An 8,118-nucleotide genomic window follows, 5' to 3' on the forward strand; every position below is an offset into this window, starting at 1 on the left:
ACTAGTCCAAAGATATTGCTCGATTACCTCTTTTATGTATTTTTGTTAATGCATATTTTTTTTTACTGTGTCTTGTCAATTATTCAACGACTAATACCACAAGTTTTTTTTTCCCCCTATTTTGTGAAAAAGCTGATCCATCAGGAGTATTGGGTAAATGTCCTAGTCTTTCAAAACTGTGTTTAGTGTCCATTTAAAGTTTACCACTGTCTGACCGTGCCATTATCCTTCCTTACTGTAAAGACCAAACTGTTAAAACAGTTTTAATCCTTGCACTGCTCAATAATACCCTCCAATGGTATTCGCTGAATTTCAGCATTGATGTCTGCTTCCATTGCTTGTGCTATTGGGTGTTGTTTTTGACTTTGGGGAGCTCTAGTCATGGGTGTCGACACTGGTCTGAGGAATGTGTCCTTTTTCAGACCTCTCTGTGCTCCTTTTCATATCTTGGTAGTATTTTGGTGATTTTATAAAAAAATGACTGGATAGACAACACAGTTGGAGGCATTTAATTTAACGTGTTTCCAGTGTCAAAACCGATAGTGTACGTCTCACAGGGATTACATAGACTGAGGTGCCCCCATGATGAACATATTAGGCCCAAGGCCAAGCACAAGCGTAACACGGAGCCCAAGATAGCTGAAACTTGAAGAAGGCTATTCAGGCCTGTTAAAAGACAGGGATATCTATGGGACATAATGAGAAATGAATTTCAACAAGAATATATTTCAAACGGACCGTACAATGCAATACTCAAAAAAAAAAAAATTGATGGAGTTGTAAGAAAGCATCAGCAGGGAGCAACATGTTATGCGGAAGAGGAGAGATGCTATGGTTTGCGCCTATAATTGATAACTTATTACATACAAGGTGCTTTGTATCGGTACTTTTATTGATAGTGCAATGAAACTCTAGTCCCCTTCGAAGTAATCTCCTCCTGCTGTAATACACTTGGGCCATTCAAACAATTTCTGGAAGTCCCCATGAAAGTCCTCTTGGGTTAGCGTGTCAATGACTCGTCAAAGTTTCTTTCATTTTCTCAATTGTCTTATGACAGCCTCTAAGGTTTTCTTTGAATTTAGGGAATGACTGAAAGTCATAGGGAGCAAGGTCTGGACAATAGGGTGGGTGAGGAACTGTCTTGATGCCTATCTTGGTCAAATAGTTTGTGATAAGGGTGGAGTTAGGCATCTTCAGTTCCTTGTGAATAATTGTGTACAATCAGTTCCCACACTGCCATCAAACTGTGCACTTATTGTCTCTATAGACACACGGCGGTCTTTATAAATGAAATTCTTTATTTGGCCAATCAATTCTGGTATTCTGACTTCCTTACTTCTTTCACACCTCATCATCCCTCCGAGACTCCCCGCCTTCCTTGAATCTCTTATGCCACTCAAAAACTGATGCTCGATTCATACATGATGGTCCAAAAGCAATCTGAAGCATTCCAAGTTTATAACATAATTTTATTGTTTATCGTTATTTTAAAGTGTCCTCATGCCCAGATTGCATTTTTAAAATGTGACAATCAGGCTTTAGTAGAGTGTATTCCAATTCCTGCTGTAGCTGTTCATTTGAACGTGAAATCATAAATATTAGTCAGTCATCTGCAGATACTAAATTTTCAAGAATCTTCAACAATTTTAAATGTCTGTACAAAAAAATGTCTGTACAAAAAATGTCTGTACAAAAAAAATGTCTGGAAACTTCTTGAAGGCACCTTATATACAATATTCAGCATGCTGTCAATTCACAAGAATATCTATTGAGATTAAAGCTCCTCCAATCTCAACGATAGCGATGATCGACTCTGGGTGCTTAGTCACGATTATACCCAATCACCTTATCCCAAGTGACTTAGGGAGACAAATAAGCGCAACATCAGAGGACATATCAGTTATATAAGAAAGTATGCTTGTGAGTGCAAAAAAAAAAAATAAATAAATAAATAATGGGTGAGATTGGATTTCGAGTTTCAAGGAAATGAGTTTTCGTCGACTCAATTGATATCTTGTTATTACTTGAACAGGACATTTTAAGCTACAAATTCATGAAGGAATACGGACAATAGCGTAACATTCACCCACCACATGTATAGGGGAAGGTTACACACAAAGCCGCATTAACCAGTGACAAGGCAAAAGAGATAACCCACCGGCATATTGCTGTGACCTACGTGACCCCACATTGTCTATGGATAAATCCTTTTAGTAATCGCTAAACTTCCTTTTATTTTGTCGTCCTTTGATCTTTTCTTACATCTCAGCACAACGAATATAGTGTCACGTTGCCATCAGCTCTACAGGGTGGAATGATAAAATTGTCGTCCTAGAAAAGACATGATTCCATTTCCGTTTGATGAAAACCAATTTTCTTTTCTCGTTGCAGACCATCTACTAGTTGTGTACAAATGCCAAGAGCGATAGCAGCCTTCTATCATGTCTGAAAATGACACAATATTCAACGAGCGATATCGGAGATGCGTTGCTGTACAAGTCCTGCTCTCTACCGATCCAAGTTATGACAACAGGACCATTGCCAGCACCCTCAAAATGCATTGAAAGTCAACACCAAAACGTACCTGGATGTGCTGAAGAATGTGCCGGTCCACAAGTCCAAAGAGACCCAGGTTTGGCTTCAGAAAGAGTGCTACGACTTTGTATCCTTCACTCATAGGCCTCCCTCCTCCCCTGGCCTGAACCCACTGGACTTATTAGTTTGGTCATATGTTGAGAACATCACAAACATGACCTCCCACAACACCAAAGCCAGCCTAATCGCAGCCATTCGAACAGTTCCTGTCAACCCTTGTGGAAAAAAAAAAAAAAATTATTAAAAAAAAATCTGAACGTGATGTAGCCGTAAGCGACCACCTAACATTAGACTAGAACCTTACATTTCCTACCTCACGCAATTTACTTATTTATTCACACACACTTTTTTAGTAAGACTTTTTTTTTTTTTTTTTTTTGCACTTTTCATTAAGTTCTGCCAGACTTACTGGCCCTTAAATAGCAGGCTGAACTATTGATTAGTCGATTCCCGCCACTTATCGTGCTGTCTAGTCGTTTTTAAGGGATTAATATTTGGTTATATGTCCTTTAAAACGCTAGCTGTTGCGCAAGTGGATTTTCGCTTTAGTTTTTAAATTGATCATGTGAAAGTGATCAGTGAGTGTAAATTGTAAAAGATTGCGTGTTTTGTTTTTTCTTACTTAGTTTGTCCTCATGCGAAGTTTTTCGGCTACTAATGACGAAAGAAAGTATGAATTAATATTATATATGATTATTATTTAGTGATTACGTTGGTATTGTAAAAGTTTTTGTAAATTGTGATATTTTTTTTGTAAAGTTTTATTTTAAAGATGTATTTTGTAAATAAATTGAGAAAAGCAGTGTACTACTGTAGTGTATAAGTTGAAAGAAGGTGTGTTTGTGCGGGGGGACGCGTGTTCGTGTGACACCGTTTGTATTTGTATTTGAGAGAAAGGAGATATTATTGTTTTGTAGTGTGTTGAAAGATAATAATGTGTTTTTTAAAAGTGAAATTAATGTAATTGTAAAAGTAAATTTTAATTATCGAAAAGTGTTGTAAAGTAAATAGATTAAAGGAAGTAAAGTTTTGTTTGTATAGTTAAAATGGTGTTTATGTTTCGTTTACGGCCATATCACGTTGAAAACACCGGTTCTCGTCCGATCACCAAAGTTAAGCAACGTAGAGCCTGGTCAGTACTTAGATGGGTGACCGCTTGGGAATACCAGGTGCTGTAAGCATTTCTCTTTTTTATTTTTTGGATAAATTCACAAAATTCTATTGTTTTTCATTGGAAAATCTAATTATTTCAACTTTTTCTTGAATTCTAACCAATGTCAGCGTTCGCTCCCCGCATCCACAGCCGGAGACTTACTTTTAACGCTTCTACTTGAAGCCTGTGTATTTGGAATAAAATTCAAATCGCTTAAATATAGCAATCATGAGAGTAATCACACAATGCTGAAAACTATATTTATATAGCAGGCTGAACTATTGATTAGTCGATTCCCGCCACTTATCGTGCTGTCTAGTCGTTTTTAAGTGATTAATATTTGGTTATATGTCCTTTAAAACGCTAGCTGTTGCGCAAGTGGATTTTCGCTTTAGCTTTTAAATTGATCATGTGAAAGTGATGAGTGAGTGTAAATTCTAAACGCTCGCGTGTTTTGTTTTTTCTTACTTAGTTTGTCCTCATGCGAAGTTTTTCGGCTACTAATGGCGAAAGAAAGTATTAATTAATATTATATATGATTATTATTTAGTGATTACGTTGGTATTGTAAAAGTTTTTGTAAATTCCGAGAAAAGGTATTTTTTCATATTAGGTCCACCTCCACAATTTTCTTTTAAATGACGACTTTTCTGGGTTTTCGACGATGCTGAATACGAAAATCACATTGAAAGTTTGCAGAAATAAGTAGTTATCGAGATATAAAAAGTTTTATTATGCATTGTATTCTTTGGCGACCATTTTTTTACGCGCGTGCGCGCGCCATAACAAATCTACTCGTGTATGACTGATTGACACCGGAAACACTTTTCTGGGATTACCCCCCCCCCCTTCCACTTAGCGGAAAAATACACTTTTCTGAAACTGAGACCCCCCCCCCAAAAAAAAAAAATTGTGCCCGCAAAACTCATTTCTGGAAAACTCGTACCCGGAAAACTTGTTCCTTCTTGCTAGGTAGGAAAACTGGTCCCTTGTTTATTCGATAAGAGACCAGTTTTCCTACCTAGCAAACGGGGTACGGGTTTTCCTAATTTCAAAATAATTGGTAATTTTTATACATTTCGGTCCAACAGGACAATTTTTAAAATTTTCAAAACATCATCCCCTTTTTATGTTAAGTATGTATTACTAAATAATATTTCAGGTTCGCAAGAAAAAAAATAAAAAAAAGATAAATAAATAAAAAGAGAGAACATTCTAACTCAACATTCACCTTTTAAATTACGACTTGTATTGGTTTTCGGGTATGCTGAAAACGAACATCACATTTAAACATTCCACGGACTTCGGGTATTAAGATATTTGTCGGTTTATTTGACCAAGATAAGTAACAGACAAGATTTTTTTTTCAAACAGAAAAATGCGTAAGAAACCAAAAATAAATGAATTAACAAATAAAAATTATTTTTTATTAAAAAAAAGAAGTTTTTTGTTGATTTCTAAAGAGACATTTTAACTTGATTCAAGACAGATTTTTTTTTTTTACTATTGATCGATAATTTAAAATAAAAAATGTTAGAGCATAATGTAAAAATTGAAAATAAAAAATAATTAAAAAAAAATTGAAGTCATTACGAAAATTAAATCTACCAGAAGGAATTACGTTTTTTTTTTCGTAAACAAATCAGATATATTTTTATTACAATTTGAAAAGGAATTTGGAAGCCTTTAAACTAGCGAATAGTTGTAGTTACGGGCAAAATGAATGCCGATGCTCAAAATGTATAAACATTTTGACTCTCTCCTTTTAAAAGTTCACCAAAACTCAGGAAATTAACCAATATTCTGTCGTATAGAACTCATTGTTAACGATTACTTTTATGAAAGAAACAAATCAAATTCTCATGCTAAAATATGTGCAAAAAATGTCCTGCGATTTTTTGAAGTGAAGAAAAAAAATGAAATTCTTATAAAAAAAAAATGTGAAAGTGTCAGTGGTATTCTGTATGAAGCGATGTAAATGTCCAGGCGGAAAAATCGTTGGGTCGTAAATTTTGTTTACGCACGCATGCGTATCTGATATTCTTGTGTGACGCCAAAGTGTGTTTATTTTTGAGCCGGGGGGGGGGGGGGTGCATTCAGAGAATTTCCAAACAGAATTTCCTGATCTCTCTGACCGGTCCCAAGGAATGGAGAAACGATCATCTACAGGTGATATTTTCAGCATGCCCGAACCAACAAAAGTAATTTTAAAGGTGAGTGTTGAATTTGAATGTTCTTTTATTTTATTTACCACAATTTTTTTTAAATGACGACTTTGATAGGTTTTCAACTATGCCGAATACGAAAATCACACTGAAATTTTGTAGACGCAAGTCGTTATTGATAAAGACAAAAAAAAAAAAAAAAGATCAATTCTTGAGGGGGGGGGGACAATGTCAGGCTCAGAAAAGTGGATTTTTGGGGGATGTGTACAATATTGTCCACCCCTTAAAAATCCGCGTTTTTTTTACCTTTTTCCTAAGTTTTTTTTTTTTCCGACGATGATCACAGATTACAGACTTAAGTATCATCTTAACATAAAAAATGATCACAGATTACAGACTTAAGTATCATCTTAACATAAAAAATGATCACAGATTACAGACTTAAGTATCATCTTAACATGAAAAATGATCACAGATTACAGACTTAAGTATCATCTTAACATGAAAAATGATCACAGATTACAGACTTAAGTATCATCTTAACATAAAAAATGATCACAGATTACAGACTTAAGTATCATCTTAACATGAAAAATGATCACAGATTACAGACTTAAGTATCATCTTAACATAAAAAATGATCACAGATTACAGACTTAAGTATCATCTTAACATAAAAAATGATCACAGATTACAGACTTAAGTATCATCTTAACATAAAAAATGATCACAGATTACAGACTTAAGTATCATCTTAACATAAAAAATGATCACAGATTACAGACTTAAGTATCATCTTAACATAAAAAATGATCACAGATTACAGACTTAAGTATCATCTTAACATGAAAAATGATCACAGATTACAGACTTAAGTATCATCTTAACATGAAAAATGATCACAGATTACAGACTTAAGTATCATCTTAACATAAAAAATGATCACAGATTACAGACTTAAGTATCATCTTAACATGAAAAATGATCACAGATTACAGACTTAAGTATCATCTTAACATAAAAAATGATCACAGATTACAGACTTAAGTATCATCTTAACATAAAAAATGATCACAGATTACAGACTTAAGTATCATCTTAACATGAAAAATGATCACAGATTACAGACTTAAGTATCATCTTAACATGAAAAATGATCACAGATTACAGACTTAAGTATCATCTTAACATGAAAAATGATCACAGATTACAGACTTAAGTATCATCTTAACATGAAAAATGATCACAGATTACAGACTTAAGTATCATCTTAACATAAAAAATGATCACAGATTACAGACTTAAGTATCATCTTAACATGAAAAATGATCACAGATTACAGACTTAAGTATCATCTTAACATGAAAAATGATCACAGATTACAGACTTAAGTATCATCTTAACATAAAAAATGATCACAGATTACAGACTTAAGTATCATCTTAACATAAAAAATGATCACAGATTACAGACTTAAGTATCATCTTAACATAAAAAATGATCACAGATTACAGACTTAAGTATCATCTTAACATGAAAAATGATCACAGATTACAGACTTAAGTATCATCTTAACATGAAAAATGATCACAGATTACAGACTTAAGTATCATCTTAACATGAAAAATGATCACAGATTACAGACTTAAGTATCATCTTAACATAAAAAATGATCACAGATTACAGACTTAAGTATCATCTTAACATAAAAAATGATCACAGATTACAGACTTAAGTATCATCTTAACATAAAAAATGATCACAGATTACAGACTTAAGTATCATCTTAACATGAAAAATGATCACAGATTACAGACTTAAGTATCATCTTAACATAAAAAATGATCACAGATTACAGACTTAAGTATCATCTTAACATGAAAAATGATCACAGATTACAGACTTAAGTATCATCTTAACATAAAAAATGATCACAGATTACAGACTTAAGTATCATCTTAACATAAAAAATGATCACAGATTACAGACTTAAGTATCATCTTAACATAAAAAATGATCACAGATTACAGACTTAAGTATCATCTTAACATAAAAAATGATCACAGATTACAGACTTAAGTATCATCTTAACATAAAAAATGATCACAGATTACAGACTTAAGTATCATCTTAACATGAAAAATGATCACAGATTACAGACTTAAGTATCATCTTAACATAAAAAATGATCACAGATTACAGACTT

General features: G+C 33.5%; 1 non-coding gene across 1 annotated transcript; it reads left to right on the top strand.

Moving 5' to 3' along the window:
* Positions 1-3,657: 3,657 nt before the first annotated feature.
* LOC145299076 (5S ribosomal RNA) lies at positions 3,658-3,776 on the top strand. The gene has a single exon (XR_013871343.1). It is a non-coding gene; the product is annotated as a 5S ribosomal RNA (ribosomal RNA).
* The last annotated feature ends 4,342 nt before the right edge of the window (positions 3,777-8,118 follow it).

The sequence above is a fragment of the Euprymna scolopes genome, chromosome 18 (assembly GCF_053919585.1).
Source record: "Euprymna scolopes isolate OS-2025 chromosome 18, ASM5391958v1, whole genome shotgun sequence".
Lineage (NCBI taxonomy): Eukaryota > Metazoa > Mollusca > Cephalopoda > Sepiida > Sepiolidae > Euprymna > Euprymna scolopes.